The sequence below is a fragment of the Coregonus clupeaformis genome, chromosome 24 (genome assembly GCF_020615455.1).
Source record: "Coregonus clupeaformis isolate EN_2021a chromosome 24, ASM2061545v1, whole genome shotgun sequence".
NCBI lineage: Eukaryota > Metazoa > Chordata > Actinopteri > Salmoniformes > Salmonidae > Coregonus > Coregonus clupeaformis.
In genome coordinates, this window is record NC_059215.1 from 29,420,174 (window position 1) to 29,433,010 (window position 12,837).

General features: G+C 46.5%; 1 protein-coding gene across 3 annotated transcripts in view; it reads right to left on the reverse strand.

The window, feature by feature from the left end:
• Nucleotides 1–12,837, reverse strand: part of LOC121538349 (extracellular sulfatase Sulf-2) — a 169,975-nt gene that overhangs the window by 130,650 nt on the left and 26,488 nt on the right. The window contains exon 1 of one of the 3 annotated variants that reach the window (XM_041846257.2): nucleotides 9,739–9,846. The exons of the other annotated variants lie outside the window; for them this stretch is intronic. The gene's annotated coding sequence lies outside the window, so the exon portion shown is untranslated. Of the gene's footprint in view, nucleotides 1–9,738; nucleotides 9,847–12,837 lie in introns of those variants that run through there. 3 annotated transcript variants of the gene reach the window in all.

Genomic DNA, 12,837 nt, shown 5'->3' on the forward strand with positions numbered 1-12,837 from the left:
CCCTCACCCCCCTCTCCGTCCCTCGCTTTTGCTCTTTTTCACTTTTTGTCTGACTCCAGGTCTGAGCGGAATACTGATGTCAGGGTTTGAGGGCTGCAATTGAACAACAAAAAATGACTTTCTGCCCTCTGTATTTCATGCTGCACTTTGTGCTGCCAATTCCCACTGCTGAAATAAAACTGAGCGGGGGGCTCAGGGGGCGGCGAACACAACCCTGCGACAAATAGCCTTCGTTTCTGGACCTTTATAGGGCCTGGCTACAGAGAGGAGGAGCAGGAGGAAGAGAGGCTGGAGAAATGACAAGTTCATTCAGACAACCCAGAAAAAACAGAAACAATTACAGCTCTGAGATGGAGGCTGCAACGGCTTAGGGAGATCGCAGAGCACAGACTTAATGTCACTTAGCTAGAAAGCTAATGACAGTGTGGGAACAGCTACAGCCCAGGGAGAGAGAGAGGAAAGAGAATGAAAGAGAGAAATATCTCCATCTCCCATCAGATGGAAATGCCACTCCGTTAATCACCCTGATTAAGTAATACATATTCAACAGCTTTCCAGTCTGCCTGCGAGCTGCCTGCCTGTGAGCTGCCTGCCTGTGAGCTGCCTGCCTGCGAGCTGCCTGCCTGCGAGCTGCCTGCCTGCGAGCGAGCTGCCTGCCAGCGAACTGCCTGCCTGCCCGCCTGTGAGCTGCATTCCTGCCTGCATGTGAGCTGCTTGCCTGCGAGGACGCTGGCTGGGTGCATGAGGAGGAGAGGAGAGCAGTGCAGATGGAGATGCTGCTGCAAAGTGCTCTGATTACAGATCTGATCTAGGTACAGTGCGGCTGCCTGGCCACTGCAGTGGGCTGGGTGGGGAGAACATTGAGCTAACATTGACAGATATACCAAGACTGTGAGATCACTGTGGTTCACAGACCCTGATCACGATCAGCCCTGAACAAACAGCATCAGGGGAGGAGGGAGGAAGACACAGTCAAACACCCACCGCAGATTCAATCACAGCCCATCAAGCAGAAAACAGACACCACCCTGTAGGTGCAACATTAAAAGGGTGCCATCTGTGGGGTGAGACGGTGAGTGTGTGTGGCGCATTACACCCCCCTGTTCTCTGTGTGTGAATAAACTCTTGTTTTCTCTCCTTCCCTCTCCCATCTCATCTCTCCCTCTCTGAGCTGTGTCTCTCTCCCATCTCATCTCTCCCTCTCTGAGCTGTGTCTCTCTCCCATCTCATCTCTCCCTCTCTGAGCTGTGTCTCTCTCCCATCTCATCTCTCCCTCTCTGAGCTGTGTCTCTCTCCCATCTCATCTCTCCCTCTCTGAGCTGTCTCTCTCCCATCTCATCTCTCCCTCTCTGAGCTGTGTCTCTCTCCCATCTCATCTCTCTCTCTCTGAGCTGTCTCTCTCCCATCTCATCTCTCCCTCTCTGAGCTGTGTCTCTCTCCCATCTCAGCTCTCTCTCTCTGAGCTGTCTCTCTCCCATCTCATCTCTCCCTCTCTGAGCTGTGTCTCTCTCCATCCTTCTGGCTGATGGGAATCAATGATGTGAGATGGCTTTGCCTCTTCCCACAGCTTTTTCCCTCCTACTGTGACAGCACTCAGCACCTTAACCACAGAGCTACAGTACAGTGGTACCCTCATCCTGCCTGCCAGGGGAGAAAGAAAGGGATGTGGGAGGATGGGAGGGGAAACGACATGCTACAAGACAAGTTACATGGCAGAAACACAACACACAGCAGAGTTCTCCAATAATGGACTGACACTGGTGCTTTCTCTCCCGCCCCGTAGCCCATACACCCCATCCACAGTTACATGCCCTATTCAATAAAGAAGTGAATTAATCTGTATAGCTCAAGGACACTCCCTCCATACCGCCTGTCCTTGAGACATAATTTGAGAGGGGAGAGTGCACACAGAAAATAATCCAAAACGCACACACACACACACACCACCGTGGCGTGTACACATATAGGGGGCTCACAAAACCACACACAGACTCTGTATACACCACCTTGATGGGGGGCACAGAACACACTGTACCTCGTCCCTTGTGGCCCCTCCTACCCCCCCAGACCAATTATGTGGTCCTCAGTGTGGTGACAGAGGACAGGCAGTGTATTGTGTAGTATAGGGCTGGGAATTGCAAGGGACTTCACAATACGATATAATCATGATACTTTGGTGCCGATATGATATGTATTGCGATTCTCACAATTCTATAAGCATTGTGATTCGATACTGTAATTTTATTGCGATTTGATGTTCCAAACATATTGCTCACCATATGTCTGCTGCAGAGGGATAAGCGAGAGCCATGAAAAAATAACTTTTGATCAGTTATGGAAATTAGTGCTGAAAACAAATAGTCTCCCCACTTAAAAAGAAGATGGAGAACAAGCTATGATGGATTTTTGGTGCAGGTACAGCCAACTAGTGCAAAAATATTACGATACTGTCAAAACGATACGATATATCAGCAAAAATAATATCCCGATATGTAACTGTATGGTTTTCCCCCCATCACTATTGCTTATTGAGACTAGAGCGCTGTACGGATCACAGAGCCACAGCTAAGGCTTCTCTGATCTCTCTCTGCTCTCTGGACCTGAGCAGAGTTCTAGGCTACATCCCAAATGGCACCCTATTCCTTATATAGTGCACTACTTTTGACCAGAGCCCTGGCATTTCAGATGCAGCCTTGCTCTCTCATTACAGGCCCCTCTACCACCACCACCAGGCTGATTTATGTCTACATTCACATTACATCTGAGGCTATTTTCATCACTGCGCGCGCAGCCAGCTCCTGGGTCACATCACTAAACAGGATGAGCAATTCATGTCTCCACAGTCCACCACCCACAATCCTGAAATGAATACAACGTTTTAACAGCGGCTAATTAGTACTGAGGAATAGAGATGAAGCTACAGGCACATATCGGGCTGAAAGTGTGACTTGATCTCGAAACAAAAGAGGAGACATAGAGATATTCAGCCACAGCTATTTATTCTAGCAGTCTTTTACCTTGAGGCTGTTATTTGTAATGTCACTCAGGCCACTGGTGGACCTGTTCAATTCTACGCTTTCCAGAAGAGCCACTTTCCTCCACCGTCAGCCCAAAGTGACAGCGTGTCATGGCGTTAATTGTGCCATGGGTTTCAGTGATGAGAGCTGACAGGAGTGTCCGTGGTGCTCCTCCGCTGGACATTCTGTCCGCTCGCTGTGTCCTGGTGGAGCTCCAGATACAGGAGTAACTGACTCTGAGACCAGGCCCGCCTGGTGCTGAATAATTGAGATGCTTTCAGAGGAGGGTAAGATGAGCTGATGATGCTTCAGTGAGCGGGACCCTTCCGGTCTAGCGCCATTTAGACTAAACTCACGCAGCGAGACGAGACCCATAGCCCTAACTCAACGGTAGTTGTGTGTCTCCAGGAGAGGTGAGGGAGGGGGCAATGACTTTCTGTCTGTGTGCCATGCTGTGTCTAATATATAAAAACCATTAGGTCTTGTGTCTGTTTTGCACGTATATTCACATCAACAACAACAGGGAGCCATTTGCTGTGACAAACACAGGAAGTATATTGGAAAAATATGGAAATATGTGTCTTGGATTGATAAGACATAGTGAAATGCATCTGTTTTAGGGAGTGGGAAAAGCCGCTAAGGGCTCAATTAATGTGCCAGTGTGCCACTGTTTCCCTGTGTTACTTAGCACCCTGCAACCTGCAATTCACACAAGACAGCAAACAACAACAGTCAAATCAGCCAGGAGCGATTAAACAGTCTCCATCCAGGGCCATAAAACACAGAGAGAGAGAGAGACAGAGAGAGAGAGAGAGAGAGAGAGAGAGAGACAGAGTGTGTGTGTGTGTGTGTGTGAGTGTGAGAGAGGAGGGAGGGAGAGAGCGAGAGTATGCGCACAGCTCTGCAGCTTTACATGAGCGCTCTCTTACCCTCATTGACTCAATTGAGCAAAAACATGCCTGCCACGATAAACGCAGGCTGTTATATCAGACATAAATGTGCACTAAATCAGCCATGTGCATTAGGCCTCATTGTTGTTGTTCTACACTATTTCCACTCTACAGACACTTCTGTTCTCTCTAAAACTGGCCTCCTCCAGGACCCATAAGAGGATACTCTTTCGCTCTCTCTCTGGCATATAACATGTACTCATACAGATACACATTTGGCTTGTGGTTGGTATAAATATAGGTGGAGAAGAAACCTCTGAAGAGCTCTTATCCTCTGTTCCTCTAAAAACACCCTTCACCATGGCTGACAATTACCCTTCCACTGGGACCAAGGACCGCTCGCCTCACCAAGAGAGAGAGAGAGTGGATTCCCTTTCAAAAACCACAAATGCAATCCAAACGTTATATTTTCCGGTTACTGACCAAGGAGGACAGATTAACAGATCAACGTCAATTAATCACCCTCTATCCGCATACATCTTCATCCCAGATCCACTTGATTAAGTTACATTGTCCAACTCTATGGACTGTGCTTTATTTATGGGCCATTCAAATAGGGAGGAGTTCAGGGAGGTCAAGGGTGGTTTTTGAAACAAATAATTGTAAACTGTATTTAATTTGTTTATGTTTTGTTCTTTTTCAATCCCTCTAAAAAATATTGTGTCTAAAAACGTACATTATGGCGGTAACATAATAAAAATATTTTTTCAAAAGGCCTTTGGAGCATCTTGGTATTCATTCAATACTATTTTTGAGACCTTGGTTTTTATTGAAATATTCAGCCTTAGTCAAGTCCTGAGGTGCAGTACACATTAATTTAGATTCTAGACTACTAATAAATATATCCATGGTTTAATCGAGTAAAAAATGCATATATTCCAGAAGAACAATAAGCCCAACATCCATTCCAAAATTGCCCACCACAATCACTACCAGCAAGTCTGTATGAGATGATCCTGATTTCTGAGAGCCTCTGACTGATCTGGACAGCAGAGGTCTGTAGGCAGGAGTCAGAGGGGAGGGGGGTGGAAGGGAGTGGTGGAGAGGTGAGGGGGGTGAGGGGAGGGGTGGAGAGGTGAGGTGAGGTGAGGTGGGTGGGTGGGTGGAGGGGTGGAGAGGTGAGGGGTGTGAGTGGGTCCAGACCGCCTGGCTGACTCTACTAATCTCTTCTGGCCTCCTAAATCGATTCCAGTAGAGATGCTGCTACCTTCAGGCGGCACAACTTTAATTCCATCTGTGATACCCCCTCACCCCCCTTATCCCTCCATCCCCACCAATTGATTCCAGAAGCCTTTCTTGCACCCAATTAGGCTGTGCTGTACCAATCCTGGGGACCTGCTTTTAATGACTGCCGGCATTGTAGAGTCAATGATAATCTCTCTTTTATCATTCTCTCTCTTTCTCATCCCCTCTATCCTCCTCTGTCTCTCTATCCATCTCTTGACAACAGCTACAGCCGACAATGCTCTGGCATTAATATGCATTCATTGATCAATCAGTCTGCCTGCCAGTGGTGCTGGGTGACATAATATAAGGTGGAACATCACAATAGGCTATTGTAGCTGGGGAAAATCCAATTTCAGAGATGTGTAATCCTACTGACAGACCTTATTTACAAACTGCACACGATTTCCCCAGTTCTCTAAGGCAGTGAGGGGGGATGGAAAAAATTGAGTGAAAAGAAAGGAGAAAGAAAAGAGGAGTGAGGAAAGATGAGAGAGATACACTACTGAGTCCCACTGCCTTCTCAAAAGAGCCATAGCGGTCAGGTACTCATCAGCCAATGTGACTGGAAATGACCCACCCACAGTCTCTGACCCTGGCCCTCTGGGAGCCCTCTCCATATAGATAGTCCGTCTGTCAGTCAGCTGTGAGTGACAGGAGGAGGACTGGGGCACGTTTTCACTTTCCTTAATGTCCCTCCCTAGAGACAGACAAGACTGGAGGGGAAACCTGAGGACTTGAGAAACATGTTTAAGAGATGTAAATACCTTGACCTGCACTAAAGGGCTGTGGCTGAATTGTTGTTTTTTGGGGAATCCTGATCGGTCAGATGAAATACTACGGAGTGTGAATATTAGGGGAGAACTATAAGCCTACAGAGGGTTAGAACTGTTTCCTGTCTGTTCTATGTGAAATCAACACACTTTTCATACACTCTCTGCTGCTTTCATTATTTGTAAATCTAAATTTCATGTGCTGGCTGTGAAACTTGTGTTAAAGTATGAGGCGAGTCAGGGACGGATGGTGTTTGAGTGACAGTGCTGGTCCTTCATTAGACAGCCAGCAGGATCAGCCTTTGTGTTCCTTATTGCTGTTTTTAATGATGTTAACAAGGCAGCGAGAGGCGGACTATTTGTTTTTGCCTTGCAGGAAGGCAGGCAGTGGGCTGGGTCCCATCTGACAGCACACCACTGGATCCACACACACAGAGCCCTGTCAGGGCCAAGTCAGACTGAGACGCCCCAGTTAGTACCTGCTTCTGTAATTACACTAATTAGACTCTCTCCACACACACAATACTGCCTCCCCACCACATACTAATCCCTGTCGATCACAAAGCACCCTTCATGTCAGTCACCCTCCTCTCTCGCTATTGCACACTCTCTTTCTCTCTCCCTCCTAGGGTCCATCCAACAGTATAATGAATTTAATCACTGCATCAATACAGCATACTCATGGCTGGTGGAAGATATCTGAAACCGTGGGATTGATTTCCTCTACAACAGTTTGGGTTGGGGACGGTGTGTATGTATGAGACCCTAGTGCTACAGTACCTTAAACAACTACAGGGAGAAGAGATCAGCACAGTATGGATGGCTGGTGGCTGAGGAAAACTGCTTAGAATTTTGTCCACAAACTTCCATACTACACAAACAATCTTTCTCTTTCTCTTCCCTGTCCCCTCCTCTCTCTTTCTCTCTCACACAAATGTGTCACACAAGCACACCCAGTCAGAGAGCGAGGGTAGAGCCATTACTAAATTGTTTACAGCTAAGGGTCAAGTTTGTTCTGTCAATCATGGCAAGTGCCAATGAGCCCTGGCAGCTAGGAATCATGGGGCACTTGTAAAGAAACATTGCTGGCCTCTCCCTCTCTCTCTCTCAATCTCCCTCGACAGGCAGGTCTCTGGATCTCTCATCCCTTGGTGGTGGTGAGCTTAACGCGGATTCCTGTCACTCAGGATTACTGACAACACAAATTGGTGCATTCAAACACTTTACAGAGAAACCCCATGGTCCTGACACTTCACAGAGAAACCCCAGGGACCTGCTGCATTCAAACACTTTACAGAGAAACCCCAAGGTCCTCAGAACCATTCTGGCAGGGCACAATCACAATCCATCATTGACCAGTGGGAGACCATGGGAGACTACACAACCTATTTGTAGGCAAGTAGGCAGGTATTTTTCTGACATTGTAATCCTTGGGCGGGCTGCCTAAGCATTTTTTTTAGGTTGACAGTCCAAACAAATAAATAAATAAATAATAATAATAATATTTCCAGTATGGAAAAACGCTTTCAGGGTAAACTTAAACGGCTAAAACCAGATATAAAGTAAGTAGAAAAGATTATGGACCTACTCTATCGTTCAAAAGTTTGGGCTCACTTAGAAATGTCCTTGTTTTCGAAACAAAAGCATTAAAATAACATCAAATTGATCAGAAATACAGTGTAGACATTGTTAATGTTGTAAATGGCTATTGTAGCTGGAAATGGCTGATTTTTAATGGAATATCTACATAGGCGTACAGAGGCCCATTATCAGCAACCATCAGTCCTGTGTTCCAATGGCACGTTGTGTTTGCTAATCCAAGTGTACTACTCCCTTCACAGAACAGCGCAAACTGGCTCTAACCAGAATAGAAAGAGGAGCCATATCTCAGACTGCCCATCTTAATCTTTTCTTTTTATTGGCCAGTCTGAGATATGGCTTTTTCTTTGCAACTCTGCCTAGAAGGTCAGCATCCCGGAGTCGCCTCTTCACTGTTGACGTTGAGGCTGGTGTTTTGTGGGTACTATTTAATGAAGCTGCCAGTTGAGGACCTGCGAAGCGCCTGTTTCTCAAACTAGACACTGTATTTGTCCTCTTGCTCAGTTGTGCACCGGGGCATCCGACTCCTCTTTCTATTCTGGTTAGAGCCAGTTTGCGCTGTTCTGTGAAGGGAGTAGTACACAGCATTGTACAAGATCTTCAGTTTCTTGGCAATTTCTCGCATAGAAAAGCCTTCATTTCTCAGAACAAGAATAGACTGATGAGTTTCAGAAGAAAGTTCTTTGTTTCTGGCCATTTTGAGCATGTAATTGAACCCACAATTGCTGATGCTCCAGATACTCAACTAGTCTCAAGAAGGCCAGTTTTATTGCTTCTTTAATCAGCACAACAGTTTTCAGCTGTGCTAACATAATTGCAAAAGGGTTTTCTAATGATCTATTAGCCTTTTAAAATGATAAACTTGGATTAGCAAACACTTGGAACACAGGGCTGATGGTTGCTGATAATGGGCCTCTGTACGCCTATGTAGATATTCCATAAAAAATCAGCCGTTTCCATCTACAATAGCCATTTACAACATTAACAATGTCTACACTGTATTTCTGATCAATTTGGTGTTATTTTAATGGACAAAAAAATTGCTTTTCTTTCGAAAACAAGGACATTTCTAAGTGACCCCAAACTTTTGAATGGTAGTGTATGTCAATACACCAAGATAGAGTAGGCAATAACATACCGATTAATTGGCACCTTAAGAAGAGAGGTCGAAAAAAGAGAAGGGTGAATAACAGATGGAGAGAACAGAGACAACAAAAGAGAAAGGACAAAGGGAGTGGTATGTCTTATGAGATAGACAGTTTGGAGGGTAAGGGTGTTTTATGAGATAGTGTGTTATGAGATAGACAGACATTGTGGAGGGTAAAGGTGTCAAAATGCTTCAGTTCGGCTAGCCGAACTCAGCTAGGCGACCCGAACGAGTGTGCTCACATACTCCCTTAAAAGACAGAGAAAAAAGCGGCAGCAGTACTGTTTGTCCATTTTGAGATGCTGTAGCCAGTATACACTTCCTCAAAATAGTCCGAATTTATCTAAGATACATTTTACATCTAACTAAGATGTTTTGCGCAGTATTTCTCAATGAAAAAATATGCATGACAAAATCACCAACGAAGGGGCGTAGACTTCGGCTTGCCTCCAGAAAAAAAATTTGTGTGCCCGAACAGCCAAAGAAACCCTTACGGAAGTCCAAAACTAACAAAATCGTCACAAAATGTCCTCACATTATATGCACGAACTCTTCCAAACTGTTTCTGGGAAGCATGCGGACGACTTAAGCGTGACTGGCTGCTGGTACCAACAACATGCAAAGCCCAGCTTGATGCCAGAGGGACAGCGATGCCCTCGTACCCTCGACACACACAACACCAACCCCTCTGGCCCCCCAATGGTTCCCCGTCCTCTAAATGAAATATGCATGAGCTGATTCCCCATTTGTCATCATTTATTAAAGTTTAGCGTGACAACTTGTATGTGTGTGTGTGTGCATACATGCGTGCACACGTGAGGTAAAGAGTGTGTGGTGTGAGAGTGGGAAGATGAGCAGTGTAGGTGCAGGAACAAAGCAAGATTACACATTCAGAGCGCAAGAAAGGAGCGAGAGAGGAGAGAGAGAGTGGGTAAGCAATAGAAAGTAAAGGAGGGGGAGGCGGAGGAGGGGAGAGAAGAGAAGGTGGATCTCAGTGGAGCATGAAATGAGTGCTTGAAAGGCTTTACCTGGTGGCAGATAGGAGAGCGCTGTGCTGTCTGGGCTTCACCTGGCACTCTAAGTCCTTCACACACATTGCAGCATGGACAGGTCTGCTCTGCTCTCCCCCTTGGCCCCCCTCCCACGCTCTCATTTAACATTCTACCCCCATATCTTTCTCTATCTCCTACCGCTCTCTCTCTCTCTACCCTTTTCTACACTCTCCCTTCGTGATGTTTTCGACAAAGCCATTCTCCCCTCCCGCCCCCTCTGTTTCCTCCCTCTACGCCTCGCTCCCCCCTCCCCCTGTCTGCTGCCACTTCCTGTCACCTTATCTGGGTGCGTGTCTCTCGGAGGTGGCAGCAGGCGCCTGGTGGTAAGGTGGCAGGTCAGGCAGACTTCTATGGGATATCATCCAACCGTCAATAAAACTCTCCTGGCCAAATGGATCTGCTGCAGCTCAGAGCTGAGCAACAGGCCCCTCTTAAAGCCAGTGAGCAGCCGTCACTCAAGACAGAGGGCCTAAGGTATCAGCCCCTGCAGCCGCAATGCTAGGGAGAGACAGACAGCCACATGATGGCAGCAAGGTCAGGTTGAGCTAAACAAGAGGAGTGTCAAGAGTATGTAATGATTCACGCTAGAGAGGGAGAGATAGAGAAGTAGAGGCGGTATTTATGTACTTAAAGTAATCTCTCTCTCTCTCCCTCCCTCCCATCTCTACTCCCCCAGAGGTAAGGGGGCAGCAGTGGGGGTTAGAGGTCTGGAGAGAATTTGCTGTGTGTGCAGTAAGGGAACAGAGGATGAATGTTTCAAGTGGTTTATAGATGCTTTACAGGGTGAGAGTTAGTGAGAGGGGGAAGGGGCTAGAGGTGAAGGTATAGTGTGGGTCTCAGATGGAGGTGGTCCCGTGTAGCTCAGTTCGTAGAGCATGGCGTTTGCAACGCCAGGGTTGTGGGTTCGATTCCCACGGGGGCCAGTATGAAAAATGTATGCACTCACTAACTGTAAGTCGCTCTGGATAAGAGCGTCTGCTAAATGACTAAAATATAAATATCAAATATATGGGGGTGTTAGGGTGGTAGCTAAGGCCCAGCATTACTCAGCTGCCTGCACATTCCTGGGCCCCCAGTGAAAGTTGTCTCTGTGAGAGAGAGTGAGAGGGAGGCTGGGGATGGAGGGGGCCGGGGGGGCAGCGCTGCTGACTGATGGGCCATGCTGGAGACTGTTTATGTTGGCCTGCTAATACAGTAAGCACCATTCTGCAGGGTCAGAGGCATGTTCCACACACAGAGAGAGAGAGAGGAGAGAGAGAGGAGGCAAAACGAGAGAAAACCAGAGATATAGGCTACCCACTATGGAGGGGGAGAAGAACACTGTAGAAGTGAAAGTAACAAAAAAGTAAGAACTGGTAATCACCGGATTTGCAAAGGCCAAGCGATGCTGCTTGTCTTAACATGAGTGGTTAAGTGCTCTGGTTTACGGCTGCATGGAACACACTCAATGCCAAGCACTCAATCTAATCACTTATCAGTCCGGTGATACGCAACTGACACGCAAGCACGCCATTTACACACTTGATCTTCTCAGACTGTAACAGCCGGGAGGAATTGATAAACATTTTATCTGATATGATGACAGTGACCAGTACTTACATTGTATTTTCCACAGATGCAGTGACAGATTTAACAGTGTATAAAAGGTCACAATGCTTATTGTCTCATGTCTGCATGTTATGAGTCTCACCACTGAGCATATCCATCAACGCTAACACAAACACACACACACAATTCAAAAGCTAAATGCTAAAGCTATATGCACAGCAGGAATAGGAGAAACTGCACTATCAAAGACCATTGCTCAACACTGACTGACTACCTGTAAAACACTAATGACAGCCTTCTTAGGCCATTGCAGGTATCCTAAATATTAAAATGGTTGATAACAGTCAGAGGACACATCACAGTATCAGAACCACATGAGTGTTGTGTTCTGCATGTGCCCAGTCCCCACCCACAGACAGACACATTTACATTACATTTACATTACATTTACATTACATTTGAGTCATTTTGCAGACACTCTTATCCAGAGTGACTTACAGTTAGTGCATTCATCTTAAGGTAGCTAAGTGAGACAACCACATGTCACAGTCATAATAAGCAAAAAAAAGGCCAGTTTCCCAGAAGAGCTCTCTCTGTCACTCCTCCTGCTGTGGTGGCAGCACACCTCTGAACACCCTGAGACACAGGGGACAGTCCACCACCCTGGTGACGTCATGAACACCTCTCCCGCCACACTCCAGAACATCAGAGCAGGACTGTCACAGAAAGGCTGTCAATTCCTCTCAACAGCTAACAGTATAGCATGGTTAATAAACACACCTTAACACACGATACGTGCACAAAAATGGACACACACTCAGACACATGCACACATAAACACATATGCATGTATGAAATCACGCACATATAGTCCCGTGTAGCTCAATTGGTAGAGCATGGCGTTTTCAACGCCAGGGTTGTGGGTTTGATTCCCACGGGGGGCCAGTATGAAAATGTATGCACTCACTAACTGTAAGTCGCTCTGGATAAGAGCGTCTGCTAAATGACTAAAATGTAAATATGCACACACACCCACGCTTGCAACACCTCTGTGGAGCGGCAGTGGCTGTGAATTAAGAGTCTGGCCTGCTTGCTGTGCACTTTCAGAATGGAAAAGAACACCCTGCTCCCTTCTACACTTTGTTTGCCTCTAACAACGTCCAAGTGCTTTCCAAGACAAATCCAGGAAGTCGCCCTTTTCGGAAGTCTAAATCCGGATCAAACACGATCTGTTCCGCCTCGCCTCCCCTTCATCACTTGAACTGCTCGAAGTCGTCTCACAGGGGCAAAACACAGAGAGAGGGGAAAAAAGGGAAATCAAATCCATTGAATCCTTTGGTTGTGTTTAAAGCAGAGTCAACTTCAGTGCTGTGAAGTAGTGTTGAGGAAACAAGTGTGACAGGAGAGGAAATAGCTGTTTTTAACCGTTTTGTTGAACTGTGCTGAGTAGTTTTTTGTCTCTTTTAAGACGGTGTTACAGCATCTCTTGTTGCCATGTGACAGTTATGTTGTGAAGAGCTGCTCCTC